Source organism: Suricata suricatta, chromosome 15 (assembly GCF_006229205.1).
Source record: "Suricata suricatta isolate VVHF042 chromosome 15, meerkat_22Aug2017_6uvM2_HiC, whole genome shotgun sequence".
Taxonomy (NCBI): Eukaryota; Metazoa; Chordata; class Mammalia; order Carnivora; family Herpestidae; genus Suricata; species Suricata suricatta.
Window position 1 is genome coordinate 23,367,135 of NC_043714.1, and position 15,338 is coordinate 23,382,472.

General features: G+C 37.2%; 1 long non-coding RNA gene across 1 annotated transcript in view; it reads left to right on the forward strand.

Moving 5' to 3' along the window:
* The window catches only part of LOC115279191, a 119,566-nt gene that overhangs the window by 20,401 nt on the left and 83,827 nt on the right, over window positions 1–15,338 (forward strand). Inside the window, exon 2 of the long non-coding RNA XR_003903279.1 lies at window positions 4,067–4,202. This is a non-coding gene — a long non-coding RNA (uncharacterized LOC115279191). The remainder of the gene's footprint in view (window positions 1–4,066; window positions 4,203–15,338) is intronic.

Below are 15,338 nucleotides of genomic sequence, written 5' to 3' on the forward strand. Positions count from 1 at the left end.
GAAGAAATCTAAAAGAGATATTTGTTACTTCCAGGGACAACACAATTTTGTACAAGAAAGGATGTGATATGGGGTAAATATGACTTAGCAATGAATTGTGATTCACAAGCAATTATAATAAGGGGGAAAATGAAGGAGAACAGAATGGGAGAGGGAAAAATCCTTTTCTTTGAGTATGGAAATTTAATTAATAATGTCTAAAATAGAAAAAAAAACATCAAGATGTAAAAGTATATGTACATTAGTTAGATCTATAAATGTAAATACTGTCAGTCTGGAAAAGTTAAATGCCTCTCAGAGAGGGACCTGGAGAACATGGATAGGGCTCCTGTTTTTCTAAAGTATTTTTTAACTATGTTAACATTTAATTTTTATTAACAATTTAAGGAATGCAATAATGTGTATACTTTATATACCTACCCAAAAATGTCTTAATGAATAGCAATACACACACGTACATATACGTACACACACTTACATATCACCCATAGATGAGAAAGTAGTTTCCTTTGTTTTCTCTATCATTTCTATTATTTATTGATGTAAATAGACCAGATCTATCTCTAAGTAAAAGAAAATTAGGCCCCTGCCTAATTTAATTCGGCCTCCTGCCATCAAAGCTCACACTGTAAAATATAAAAGAGGTGAAGAAAGGATAAGAAATCAACAAGGAGACTATTGTAGATGGTAATTAATCAAGAACACAAAAGTAGTGTTCTAATGAGTTTATACTAATTTAGGGAATGGCATACTGGGAATAATTGCAAGTAGATTGCCCTGTGCTGACACCTGATGTTCACAGAGAACTGTAAGAAAAGTTTGAGTGTGGACCTGGGCAGAAGGTCAAGTTAGGTCATCCAGCTGTGTGGATGTTCTTACTCAGAAGTTCCTTAAAAAAATAAAAAAAAATTGAAAACAAAATGGGTCACATACTCAGCTAATACACATAAGCCATAGCAATTAAACACTAAGAATGGCACTTGTTTGTATGGATAAGTCTGTTTTTAAAAATAACTTTTCCACAAGTCCGTAATATAAAGTATGGGGAAATGTCAAAATTAATTATTCCACGTAGTTTCACTGAGTGCACAATCAACAATTGTACATTTGAGATGAAAACACTTTATAGATAAACTTAAGTTTAGATACCGATCTATCTTCCTTACAATATATCAATAGATCATTTCCACAGGGAATGGAAAAGGACACCATTGTCTTCTAAGTTGTCTCTGAGACAGTGCTAAAAAGCGATACTAGGGACATTAAGCTTCCATTCAAACATGAGTCCCTGTCAAAAGCCTTTGCACGTACTGTCTTTTGTTCATTTATATACCCTACTCAAGACGTATTTATGACAAGTGGCAAGGTTCTTTTTTAATTCTCTCTTAACAGAATGACATTTATCACCATATAAAGTGATTACAATTAAAATGTGACTAGGCATTAAAGGAGATAAAAGGAAACACAAACCCCCCAGACTTAAGATATTTAAATAGATGTCTCAGCTCTTGATGAGCACATCAGATGCAGTGCTGCTGGACTCTTACTAAAAAGACATTGTCATCAGTCCTCCTTCCATTTCCATGACAATAATATTAGAAGAAAAAAGAAAAATCTTCAAAGACCAGTACTGTTCAGTCTGTGTTTCAACATCTCCCTCAGTTTTTCCAGTGATGTTGCAAATACTACTCCCCGTGGTAGAATCCGCTGGAATTTAATCAAATAGAACCGGAAAAATTGTTGAATATTCAGATGGGATTGGGAATATATTATATTTTCTCTGTAAGTAAAGACTTAAAGGAAACTCATGACACTGTATTTCTCTTCAGGGGTCTTCTAAAATACAGTTAATGGTAATAGATCACCATTGCAATGTTAAAGGATTTTGTTGTTTCTCATGAGCAAATCTGTGGATCAGGAAGCACTACCACTTTTATAAACTTGCACCATATAAAAAGAGATATTGTGTGTTAGTTAAAGGCTTGTATTTGAGCATTGAATTACCTAAAATGTATTGATTCCTAAAAGCTTTAGACATATTAATATTTGGGGCAAGTGATTCTCTATTATAAAGGCTACTATTTGAAAAGGCAAGGCTGTTAAAGAGTATAAAACTATTGGCTTTTAAGTATACAGTTCTTCAAAGAAGAAATATTTTGGAATTAAAGAAAGTTTGTATTTTCAGCAGCGACTTACAGGGTGTTGTTTTTTCCTCTTGTACTGAGAACAGCAAGGGTGACTGAGTGCTGTAGGAAAAACCCAATAAAACCCTGTCTCATAACCACACTTTTTCTTAGTTTTCAGATCTTACTTTGCCTAGTTCAATATTTCTCTATCCATCAAAGAATAGCTTTAAATAACTTGATTTATGAGCATTATGGAAGATTATTCTTTTCCTTTCCCCCCTTTTTAATTTTACACTAAGAATAGTAAAGGAAATCACTGTTTAATTTCATTATTTCTTTTCAAAACATTTTATACAGTCTATGACTCAACCATAAATCATCATGCCCAGTGAACAGAGGAGCATTATTATGGATAATAAACAATAGTTGCAGATTACAAAAAACATGTATAAAGTCTGTGTTACAGCAATCATAGATGAGAAGGTACCATTGATTTTCATTTCTTCCTCAACATCTGAAAAAATCCTCTAGCCCCACTCAAGGAACATACTGTTTGAGAAACTGACCTTATTCTTCAGTTAATTGTTTTCTGTTCTATGATTATTTCATATTACTTTGTACTATTTGTGTCTGATTTCTTTTAACTCCTGGCTAGACTGTAAGCCCCTTCAGATTACTGTTCCTATTTTACTCTTGTGTGTATTCTTAACAGTCATTAACTGGTTCTTTCATTAAACAGCGTTTGTTGGGTATTCATTATGTATCAAGGACTATGTTAGGCACCAAGGTGAAAATAGTGTTCAAAATATCATTGTTATTGTCTTTGTAAAGCATCAGTCTTGTGGAGAAGGCAAGCATAACATTTATTTGTTTGAGTCTTAACAACAACTGAAATGTGTTAAGATGAAAATATACATGATGCTACGGTAGTTACAGAGACATATAAAGTTAGCAAAAACCCCAGCTGATATTGATAGCACGAAAATACGTTAACTAATCGAAACAATGGCGGGGGTGAGATGGGGAAATGTTTTAGAAACCGAGAAAGTGCAGGGAAATCCAAATTGGTGAGAGGGAACATGGCCAGCACAAATGGCAGTTCCCAGAGTAATTAGAACAAAAACATGGATTTGGGGATGAGGAGAAGCAGAAAAGGAAGGTAAAACCAAGTCAGTTAGGAGTCTTGTTGTCTATATTAATGGTCTTATACTTTACCCTCAGAGCAATAATAAATCAATGAAGTGACTAAATGAGGTAAAGTTTTAATAAGATCTGCCTTTACTCTAGATTTTACATATATATTTTTTTAATGTCTTTATTTTATTTAGAGAGAGAGACAGAGACAGAGACAGAGACAGAGAGTGAGCAGGGGAGGGGCAGAGAGGGAGACACAGAATCCGAAGCAGGCTCCAGGCTCTGAGCTGTCAGCCCAGAGCCTGACACGGGGCTCTAACCCATGGACTGTGAGATCATGACCTGAGCCGAAGTCAGACACTTAACCCACTGAGCCACCCAGGTGCCCCTAGGTTTTACACATATTAATAGTTGCAGTGTGGAAACCAGATTGGAGCAGAGTAAGAATGGATGTTGGAAACCAATGAATATAGGTCTTAGCCCAAGGCTTACATGATCAATGGATTGTTATCTTATCCTCAAATACATCTGAGTGGTTTACCCTCAAAAAATTTTATAACCCAATGAGAAAAATCTCAGAAGCAGAAAGGATTGCATTTAGGTTTTTTTTTTTCCCCCCAAACTCCAGCCTTAAAGTGATTCACAGATTCTGGAAGTCTACAGAATTTGAAAAAGTGATAATGGTTGTTAAAAAAGATTATTTAGAGACTACTTTTAAATCTAATTTCGTTAATAGATGTGTAGATACGCATTGTTTTTTCCATCTTTTAAGCACTGCTCTCTCTGTCCATTTGTTTTATATATAGTGAGACAGAAAGTACAAATGGACAACAGTAAAATGATCTACAATCTAGAACTCTGACCCATAGCCTGCAGCAACCAGTGGGGAAACCAGTCCATTGTCTGCAGTAGCCAGCCCTTCAGGAACCCAGCCTGCTATCCGTAAGTCAAACGTGTAAGAAGTCAGACTGCAATATGTTGTAACAATCCAAGAGCCTATAGTAACCCTTAAACCAAAAACGCCAGACTTGATTAATAACTGAAAGTTTCCACAATTTTTGTCTGACTTACTACCAACCAGAGAATGCAAATATGTCCCCCCAAGTAATCAGATAAAATGCCCCACGTCTTATCAGCTCATCTACAGCTTCTGCCTGCTAATGGCTCACATCAGGGTGGAATCCTTCTCTTTTTTTCTACGCTTCTGCCTGCCTTTGACTCTGCCAATGTTTGACTCTGCCAAACCCATGAGTGATGATGGCTGACTTCCTTGCTAAAACTCTGAATAACTACCTTTTGCTTCTGCTCATTTGGTTGGTCTTCATTTATTTCCACAATGGACTCTTTGCAGTAGAGAGATCTCTTGTGGAGCTAAAGTATCCATTTGCTACTTCTAGCCATGTATCCATTTAGTCAAGATCTGAGATATTGAAGGGAAGAGCTACTATGTTTTTAAGTTAATATGTATGTGAGTGTACATGTGTAAGAGAGAGAAAGAGAAACAGGGAATAATAAAGAAACAGAATGAGCAGGATATTTAGGAGTGGAAGATTGGTTATGTTTATTCATTTTGCTCATTCGTATGGAGTGTCTATAATGTGTCAGGCACCATTTAAGGCCTTTTTGATACATAGAGGACAAGCCAAAGATCCGTGTCCTCATGGAGCTTATATTGCAGAAAAGAAAAAGACAATAAGCAATGAATATAATAAAAAAGTAAATTTTTTATCATTTTAGAAGATGACTAAGTTCTACTTAAAAAAAAAGGCGAGGTAAAGAGGTTGTCAGGAGTGTGGGTGGAGAGTAAATTTAATGGGTGGTCAGACAAGGCCACATGATGAGGCTGATAGTTGAACGGAAAGTTAAGGAAGAGGATGAAGAGTGAAGTAAGTACATTTATCTGGGGCAAAACTCTCTTAGGCTGAGAAGAGCTAACCAAGCACCTACAGATGGGAAAATGCTGGGTGTGTTCAAATAATCAGCAGAGAGGTGAGCGTGGCTGGGGCGAGTCAGCAAAGTCAGCAAAGGAGAAGAAAGGAGACGAGGCCCGGAGACGGTGGGGTTACATGGTGGGGGGAGAAAAAGCTGAGAGGCCGACACAACAGTAGTTGCTTTTTATCTGGGTGAAATGAGCGTTTTGGGCAGACAGATGACATGACCAATTTTCAACAGACCCTCTGCAGCTGCACTGAGAATAGACTAGAGGAGACAAAAGTGGCTCTCCTAATGCACACTATACATTTAAATATTAGTGTGTTTAATAATATAAATATTCACAAAGCAACTGAAAATACAACTAGACAGTTCTGGAAACACCAATTCCAGAGGTGTTCGGGACCTGGGATTCTTTCAGTTTTCTCTTCCTCTTCACCTTCTCCCCATTCCATTGAACTACTGTAGAGTACTCTAGAAATTTCATAAGCCTGGAAGAGAACACATAGCCTCGATTAAATTATATTAGGACAAAACATTCCAGGGGTGCCCTGGTGGCTCAGTTGGTTAAGGGTCTGACTTTAGCATCTGACTTCAGCTTGGATCATGATCTTGTGGTTCATAGGTTTGAACCCCACATGAGGCTGCATGTTAATGGTGCAGAGCCCACTTGGGATTCTCTTTTCTTCTCTGCCCTTCCCCCCACTTGTGCGCATGCTCTCTCTCTCCTTCTCTCAAAATACACTTTAAAAAGAAAAAGACAAAACATTACAATAACATACCCCAAATTCAAGCCCAATTTACAGATCACATGATTCCTGCATCAACTCAGTAGCGGTTATATCCAGTATCATTCCACTCTAAGTAATTGAGCAAGATGCATTGGGAGAGAGAATGAATCATTAGAGGAAGTTAAAATATATACATTATTAGGCAATTGTGATAGCTGCTAATTTTTAAGAGGAGAAAACTCGAACTGTAATAAATAAAATTCAAATCATAAGATTAATTAATATTGAAGCTCCAAGAAACTTGCCTCCTCAGAATCTTGCCCATGGCCCATGTCAGAAGATCCCTGTATTTTGTTGTTAAAAGCACGGCTGAAAAGTAAGATATGGGACTGATACCAAAAGGAAAACACATGTAGCGAAAGCTGTCATATGCCATAAAAAAGCAAAACAAAACAACAACAACAACAACAAATGTGTGGTTCAGAGGAGTTTACTACCTGAATATTCAGTCTGGTTTCTAACTCATCACGTGAGACAAATTTGAGATGGAGGAATGTAAAATGTCTCACAGTTTGTCATTAAGACGCTATTCTGCCTTTTTTCTATTTTCATTGAAGAGAACAGGGTAGGACTCCAGAAAGGGTGCACGTTCAGTTAACCTGGTTATGGCCCACTGTCAACGTATTCCTTTCCAACCATAAATATTTTCTGATGTTAAGGGATATTCCAAGAGCATAACTTATTTAAATATTCAAATTAAATGAACAAAGGGCTATCTTCACTACTTTTTCTGAAGCCAGTTATCAATACACTTGCAGAATATAAAATTGCCGATTATAATTTTTTTCACATCTGCACATTTAGCAGCACTAAAATTATGTACTTCAATTTCAAATAATCATGAATTTCAACTAAAAAACTGTATAAAAGTTAAGATAGATGTGCCTTTACCCATTAAACTCATGCAGTATACAAATGAAAGCATATGAAAGTAAACTCCAAGGGACTAAAAATAGCCTTCTTGAAATTATTGTTAAGATAATTTAATTTTAAAATAGAGTTTGCGGGGCGCCTGAGTGGCTCAGTCAGCTAAGGGTCTCGCTTTGGCTCAGGTCATGATATCACATTCGTGGGTTCGAGCCCCGCATCAGGCTCTGTGCTGACAGCTAGCTCAGAGTCTGGAGCCTGCTTCCGGTTCTGTGTGTGTGTCTCTCTCTGCCCCTCCCCTGTTCCCACTGTCTCTCTCTGTCTCTCAAAAATAAATAAAGAACATAAAAAATAAAAATAAAATAGTTTTCAAATCTTTTTTCCTTCCCATCTTTGTTTTAAGACCTTTTATTGGAAATTGTATTAAATACACAATGGGGACTCTTAAGGCACCGTCCAAAGGATCAAAAATTATTTTCCATTATATGGCAAAGAATGTCAGAACCTATTCCTAAGTATTTTTTTATTAACCTTTTATTGACTGTAACATGGCACCCAGAATGAAAGGTATATTCCTAAACCTGGCCATGGTGTGGCCATGAACTAAGTTTTTGCCAGTCTTTGAAACTACTATTTTGGGTGTTTCTGTCTCCTAGCAGAAATTATGTTACCACGAATACACATTATGAACACATCTTGTGGAGCTGAGAGTTCAGATATAAAAATTAATAAGTAGGGTATAGTGGAAGGCATATGGAATATGGCTTCAGTGTATCTGAGTTCAAGTCCCACTTTGGTCAATTCCAATAGCTGTTTACTTCTGGCAACTCAGTTAACTTTCAGAGCTTTGGTTTTCTCATCAGTAAAGCTACGATAGCAAAAGTGATCTTACAGTTTTGATGGGAGTAAAAATGTCTTATAAAGTGAACCAGTCTATAGAAATTCTAGTTACAAGAGTGATATGTCTCTCTGAATATATAAATGAGCAACTATGTGAAAGCACAAGTTCTCTTCATTTATGTTCTACTGAAAGAATGTGTCTTACTGATGGTTTAAAACTAATAATCTTTTTGGGGTTTGATTTTATGCATTATTAATTGTTAGAAAAATATAGGTAATAAAGATGAGAAAAACTAGTGTGATTTTCCTTTTTTGCATATAACCAACGGATAACTGGAAACATAGGTGTACTCAGCCTTTTATAATATGATTGTGAGGCAGTGGGAGAAACGATTGTGTTAAGTATGTGGTGAGATTATTTTGTGTTATTTCCTTTACTGTTATAAGCAACCTACCCACAACTGTCGGCCCATACACTCAGCTTGATGTTTACAACATTTCTGTAGAAAATCAGATGGAGTTAAAACTCATTTAGCCAAGAGAACATAATTTAATTAAAATCAAGAGAGTTTCTTTAGTTCCTTTAGTCCGTAAAGGGAGCACTCCATTGCCAGTCACTGTCTCATGGAGCAAAGTATAACCACACCCACCAAGCACTTGCCACTGCATTTTGCTTGCATACTATGGGCTTATTCCACTTTTGTGAAAAACTATGATAATTTAGTGCTTCTGTTTAGGGAAACATTTATTCTGCATTCTTTTAGGTTTTGAAACAGGCACAGCATCAAAAAAATCTTGTCATTACTGGGTGGAAAGGGGAATAAGAATCAATGCCCAACTAATCTTGAATAGCATGTCTTCTTCCAGATTCCCAGCCTATTTTTTTCTCTGTATGTATGCATATTCTTACATGCATTGGTTGTGAAGACATTTGTTTGTGTAAATATCTGTATATATTACCTTAATTTTGTCAAATATATCACTATTGGCTATGATCTTTAATGAAAACATTTTCATCTAATCTCATTTCCTTCCCATAATACACACATAATCTATTCTGATGGATCCTAGTAGTTGAGTTAAGTTTCAGTAAAAAGCATAATGTAGTAGATTAGACCAGAAATACAAATGAATCCCTAAATTATCTCTTAATTGTCTGCAAAAATGGAGGACGGTAATGATATGAATGTATAAAAGTAATTTCTCTATGGGATTGGAAGCCATTTTTTTTTTACTTAATGTGCAAATATACATGTTTTTAAAGACTTAGACATAGTACTTTATTTCACACTTCTTAAGAAAAGGTAACTATGAAGATCTAACTCAGAGAAAACTTAGGATGGAGCTCAAGTGCCACATTCTGACATTGGACATGGACTGTCCTTTGATGGTATATAGCATCTCATTGTGGAGAGAAAGGCAGCACAGTACACATATCAAATCAGTGCAGTCTCAGTGCTCACCACCCTGGGCTCATCACTGAGGAGGTGTGGTATTCCCATGACTTGGACCTCTTTACGTAGATAAATTATTCAGGATTCTTGGATTAGTCAACAAAGAAATCTTCCCCAGACAAGCTTAGCTGCTGATCCAAGCAAGTAGGCTAGAAAAATGCACTTAGATTAAGAGGTGAAAATAGAAAAGGTATATTCATTATCACTCTTCATAAAGATATTTAAAAGATATATAAAAGAGCAAAGAGATCCCTCTGTAAATTTATAGTGTTTGGAGTTCCAGCCTTACCAGATTGGATGATGGAATGTCAATAAAGCTAATTAAACATTTCCATAAGCCACAGAAGTAAAGGGACCTGGAGGAACCATCTGTTGACATTTAAATATCTGCTGTGCAAAGTGGAAAGCAAGATTTGCATCCAACAAAGCCACCTGGTTAGTCCAACAGTTTTTATAACCTGGCAAATTGTTTTCGTGCTGTAGTGCATTTTTATGAAATTAACTGGATATTGTTGTGTTCTAATCAACACTTTTTTTCTCATCTCCCTTGCATTGGAGTAACTTCATTGTAACAGACGTTTCTCTCTTTAATGCTGAGGTCAAACTGCATGTATCTTGACATAGGCAGGCAGCTCTTGGCTTTAGAACATTAAGTCTTCCATCAGGTTATTCCTCCAGTTTCAGTCATTGGCTTACATAGGACTGTTTTGTCCAAGCTCAACAACATGGTATCCAAACACTATTTCTCCATTAGTCACCTGGTTCCACACTCCAAAATGCCATTCAGACTTGGACACAAGTGTGTATCCATGACCTTTTAGGTCTAACATGGTCTGGTGAAAGCATATTGGAAGAGGGTTAGTCTCACCAACTTGGTGACCTTTGAAAAATTGCTTGACCCCAATGTGCTTCACTTTCCTTTCTACACAGGGAACAGGAGGTGATAATATATAGCTTCCTTCCTTATCTTTCAGGATTTTAAGGTTAAAATGAAATAACTGTTATTTACATTTTGTTTTCACATGTTGATGCTGAAATGTCCTTTTCTGTGCTGGTAGAAACACGTCACCACATTTATAAGAAAAATGTTGGAAAAGGATTTAGTAGAAACACAATTTACTCCATTTTTACTCCCTAGAACACATTTATTCCAGTAAATGATGATGTCTGGCATGTTTTAAAATGGTAAAAGCACAAGATTCAGAATTCAGAACTCAATTCAAATTCTGACACAGCTACTTTAAAGGTCTCTGCTTCATTTTCAAAGACTTTGCCAATACCTAGCTCCATATATTTGGGCTTACTAATACCCTTCTACCTCATACTTAGCCCAATCAAATGTAAGAGAAAATCTTGGCTGAGATGTGGAGCATTCTAACAGCAAGTTCTTACTCCCCAAATCCAGTGACTCATAACCATCTGCTGGGCTCCCCCACTGTTCAGTTTCTCTAGCTCTTTGCAAATAAGGTCCAGGAAACAGGTTTACTACCTAGGATATCCAGGGCAGATGTGCTTCAAGTCACAGCTCTACCAAACTTGAAACTCTTCTGTACGTGTAGTGCAGTTTCCATTCAGGTCTCGAGTTGTTTTTGTTTGTTTTTGTTTTTGTTTTTTGTTTTTTGTTTTTACCTCCAAAGAATTTTCTTTTTAATCTCTGCAATCTTCTGCTTCCCTCTAAATAACAATTTGGTCAACGCTGTGGGTATATGATAATCCCTGAATCCCTATTACAAGTTTTTTTTTTCAATAAACATGTAGATTTATTTTTTTTTGTTTAAGATATAACACAATTTATATTTTTAACATATGCAGTTATTTTCCATCATTTACAATACAGTAGTTACAATGACACTCCAAACAGAAAAGCAAAGTAAAAAATCAAAACCCCAACCTCTATTTCATATAATTAGACTTATACAGCAATTAGAAGGTTAAGTAACAACTAGTTAGTCACCTAATTTCACAGCTATCTGAAGTGGCAATCATTATATAGCAGCTTATCTATGATACATTCAAGATAAATGATACAATTTATTACTTGCCCATAAGCTAAAACACAGTCTGCTTAATACCTTTCCTTAAATTCCACCTCTATACTACAATATACTTGAGGTCCATGCAAAAAAGTAACTCAACTCTGGCATATTTTCTGGAACACAGAGTCATTTGTGAAGGATAATGAGACTCTCTACCCGACTTTTATTTTTGTGTCCTCCTCCCTAAGACTGATTCCTTTCCCTCATAAATTAAGGCCTGACAACTATTCATTCATCTGATGACCGTTTCTGAATTCTCTAAAGTTGTACTCCAAATTCCAAATGGAAATCTTTGTATCAGACCATTTCCAGAGTCCTAATTTAGACTGTTAGGTCATCTGGACATGGATGGCCTGATTGCTAGAAACTCTGAGGTAAAAATTTAAAGCTAGATCAATTCCCTTGTTTCTATTCGATTGTGATTAATTAATATCCTAGAAAGCAGAAATTTCTCCCAGGCATTCCACAACATGTATTGATTATCTACTATGTGTCAAGCATAGTGTCCGGATGGAATTATAATGAATTAACATTTATTTAATTGGTATTAGGATTATTCTCAGTGGTTTTTATTTTTTTATCATCACAACAACCTCATGAGTAGGTATGATTCCAAGTTCTATTTTACAGATAAGGGTCCTGAGGCACAGTGAGGTTAAATTATTTGCCTGTGGTTATATGCCTAGTTAGTGGCATATGGAGCTAGGATCTGAATGTACCCAGGCTAATTTCATAACCCATATTCTTAAGTACTATGCTATCCTGAATCCAGGGAAGCGATTAGATACCTTTACCTGAGGAGGAGTTAAGATGGCAGAGCAGGAGGGGGACCTTGGGCTTTCCTCTCCCTCAGTACAGCTCTTTTGAGGTCAGATCACTTGGAACATCCAGAAAATCAATCCGCAGGGTGGCAGAGGATCTCCACAGCTGGAGGGAGACAGCTTGGCAGATGTGACAGCATTGGAAGTGAATTGGGGAGATAAAATGGCAATGCTGTGGAGGGGAGGAAATCCTTTTTGTGGAGAAACAAAAGGGAGACAAAGAGGAAGGGATTGAGAAGATGTAGCATTGAGTTTGCTCAAGAGGAAAACCACTGTGGACCACAGACTGGGAAGTGAGAAGTACCAAGTGTCCCAGGTTTTTTGTTTTGTTTGTTTGCTTGTTTTTGTTTTGCAAACAGTGTTTTCAGCTCAAACTTTGGGGTTTTAGAAGTGTGCAACTTTCTTTAGAATAGAGCTGTGGCATGCATTTCTGGGGAGGAAGCTGACCCCGGAATGTATAGTGTGGTGTATAGACCTCCAGGGTTCACTGGGAGAGAACATGCCCCTTCCTGGAGTCTTTTGGAAGAAAGTTTATTGCTTCCCCAAGGACAAAAGACCCTGCAAGTGTCAGTAAAAGGCCTTTCATCAGCAGGGGACAGAGGCATACCCAAAGGGAATATAACCTTTGCTGCTGAAGCAGTGCTATACTATAGATTCTGTGCAATGTGCAAGTGTGGGCCGGTTTTTCAGGGACAGAGGGCTAAAGACACACCAAGGAAAGGCTCTACTATGGAGGAGGGGAGCAGATCTGCATGATGCTTGGTGCTTTAAGACTTTGGGTTTTGAATCCCAGCTATAAACCAAGGAAAAAATGCAGGAGAATTGTGTTACAGGGCATGCTGGCTGCCCTCACTATTCTGTGAGGGCTGCCTGAACAGCAGGGGGTGTCAGGTCCCCTGTTTGGGGACGACTTACTAAGGTGGCACCATTTTCCATCCAACACCAATATGGAGAGCAACACAGTGCCCCCCAGTGGAGGCAGCACCTGCTTACACCAAATCCTCCCCCCCGCCCCCTGCCCCCCCCACACATACCAGTGCCTGGCAACTGCTTACTTACTGGGGCAAGACTGACTCTGAGACAATGCAGCAAACTTCTCCAGGAGACTAACACAGCCAGCAGCCCCCATGCACCAAGTGCACTGAGAATTGAGTGGTTCAAAATGACACCTACAGTCTTTTTTCTTTTTTTAATTTCTAATTATATGTTTTCTTTTGGAATCAGGCTCGTAGTTTCTTGTTTGTTTGCTTTTTTCCAATTTCTCTTTCTCTTTTTTGAATTGGGCTTTTTAAGATTTTTCTTTTTACTTTTTTTCTTTTTTCTCATTTCTTTTTCTTTGGAATCAGCCTTATAGATTTTTGATTCTCTGTTTCTTACTGTTGTTGTTCCCTTTTTCTGGGATCAAGTTTTCCCCACCCTTTTTTCTAGGGTTACTTCAACAAACAAATAAAAATATAGCTAGTGAAAGAAGCAAACACTCCACGTCTATAAACAAGGAGGAGCTCTGCAGAGGACTGACCAGGGGGAAAGAGCAGCCAAAACACGAAAACAGAGTGTACACAGTATACAGCAGGAACACTTCCTGAGACTCCTGATCCCTTTTTAATATAGCAGTACTCCCAAGTTTAGGAACCATAACATGCTTTTAAAATACACAAAAGACAGGAACTTAGCCAAGATGACAATATAGAGGAATTGTCCCCAAAAGAAAGGTCAAGAAGAAATCATAACCAAGGACTTGCTCAAAATAGATATAAGCAGTATATTTGAATAAGATTTTAGAACAGCAGTCATAAGACTATTAGCTGGGCTTAAAAAAAAAACAGAAAAGACACCAGAGAAACCCTTGCTGCAGAGATCAAAGATCTAAGAACCAGTCAAAATGAAATAAAAAGTGCTATAACTGAGATGCAAAACAAACTGGATACAGTGACAATGAGGTGAAGAAGCAGAGGAGAGACTAGGTGATATAGAAGATAAAATTACAGAAAATAATGAAGATTTAAAAAAAGAGGAAAAGGAAACTTAGTTCATGAGGAGAGACTGAGAGAATTGATTCTATAAAATGATAAAGTATCTGTATCATAGGAATACCAGAAGAAGAAGAGTGGGAAAAAGGGAAGAAGGTTTATTTGAACAAATTATAGCTGAGAACTTCCATAATCTGGGGAAAGAAATAGGCATTCAAATCCAAGAGACACAGAGAATTACCCCCAAATCAACAAATCAGGTCAACACCATGACGTGTCATAGTGAAACTTATAAAATACAAAGATAAAGAGAGAATTCTGAAAGCAGCTAGAGAAAGAAGGTCTTTAACCCATATGGGTAAACAGGTAATGTTAGCAGCAGACCTATCCACTGAAATTTGGCGGGTAATATTCAATGTGCTGAATGGGAAAAATATGCTGCCAAGAATTTTTTATCAGCAAGATTGTCATTCAGGTAGAGAGAGAGAGAGAGAGTTATCCCCCCAAAAACGCAAACAAACAAAAAAACTAAAGGAGTTCATGACTATTAAACCAGCCCTGCAAGAAATTTTGAGGAAAAGTCTCACAATAGAGGAAAAAAGACCAAAGCAACATACAAAGGACCAGAGAACATCGCCAGAAACACCAACTGTACAGGTAACACAATGGCACTAAATTCAGATCTTTTAATAATCACTCGGAATGTAAATGGACTAAATGTTCCAATCAAAAGACATAAGGAATCCTGCAACTTTACTGAATTCATCAATCAGTTCTAGAAGGCTTCTGGTGGAGTCAGTTGGGTTTTCCATGTAGAGTATCATGTCATCTGCGGAAAGTGAAAGTTTGACTTCTGCTTTGCCAATTCTGATGCCTTTTATTTCCTTTTGTTGTCTGATTGCTGATGCTAGGACTTCCAGCACTATGTTAAACAACAGTGGTGAGAGTGGACACCCCTGTCGTGTTCCTGACCTCAGGGGGAAAGCTCTCAGTTTTTCCCCATTGAGGATGATATTGGCTGTGGGCTTTTCATAAACTGCTTTTATAATGTTTAGGTAAGTTCCTTCTATTCTGACTTTCTCAAGGGTTTTTATTAAGAAAGGGTGCTGTATTTTGTCAAATGCTTTTTCTGCATCTATCGACAGGATCATATGGTTTTTATTTTCTTTTTTTCTTTTATTTTCTATTCTTTTGTTAATGTGGTGGATCACATTGATGGATTTGCAAATATTGAACCAGCCCTGTAACCCAGGAATGAATCCCACTTGACCATGATGGATAATTCTTTTTATGTCCTGTTGAATTCGATTTGCTAGTATCTTGTTGAGTATTTTTGCATCTGTATTCATTAAGGATATTGGTCTGTA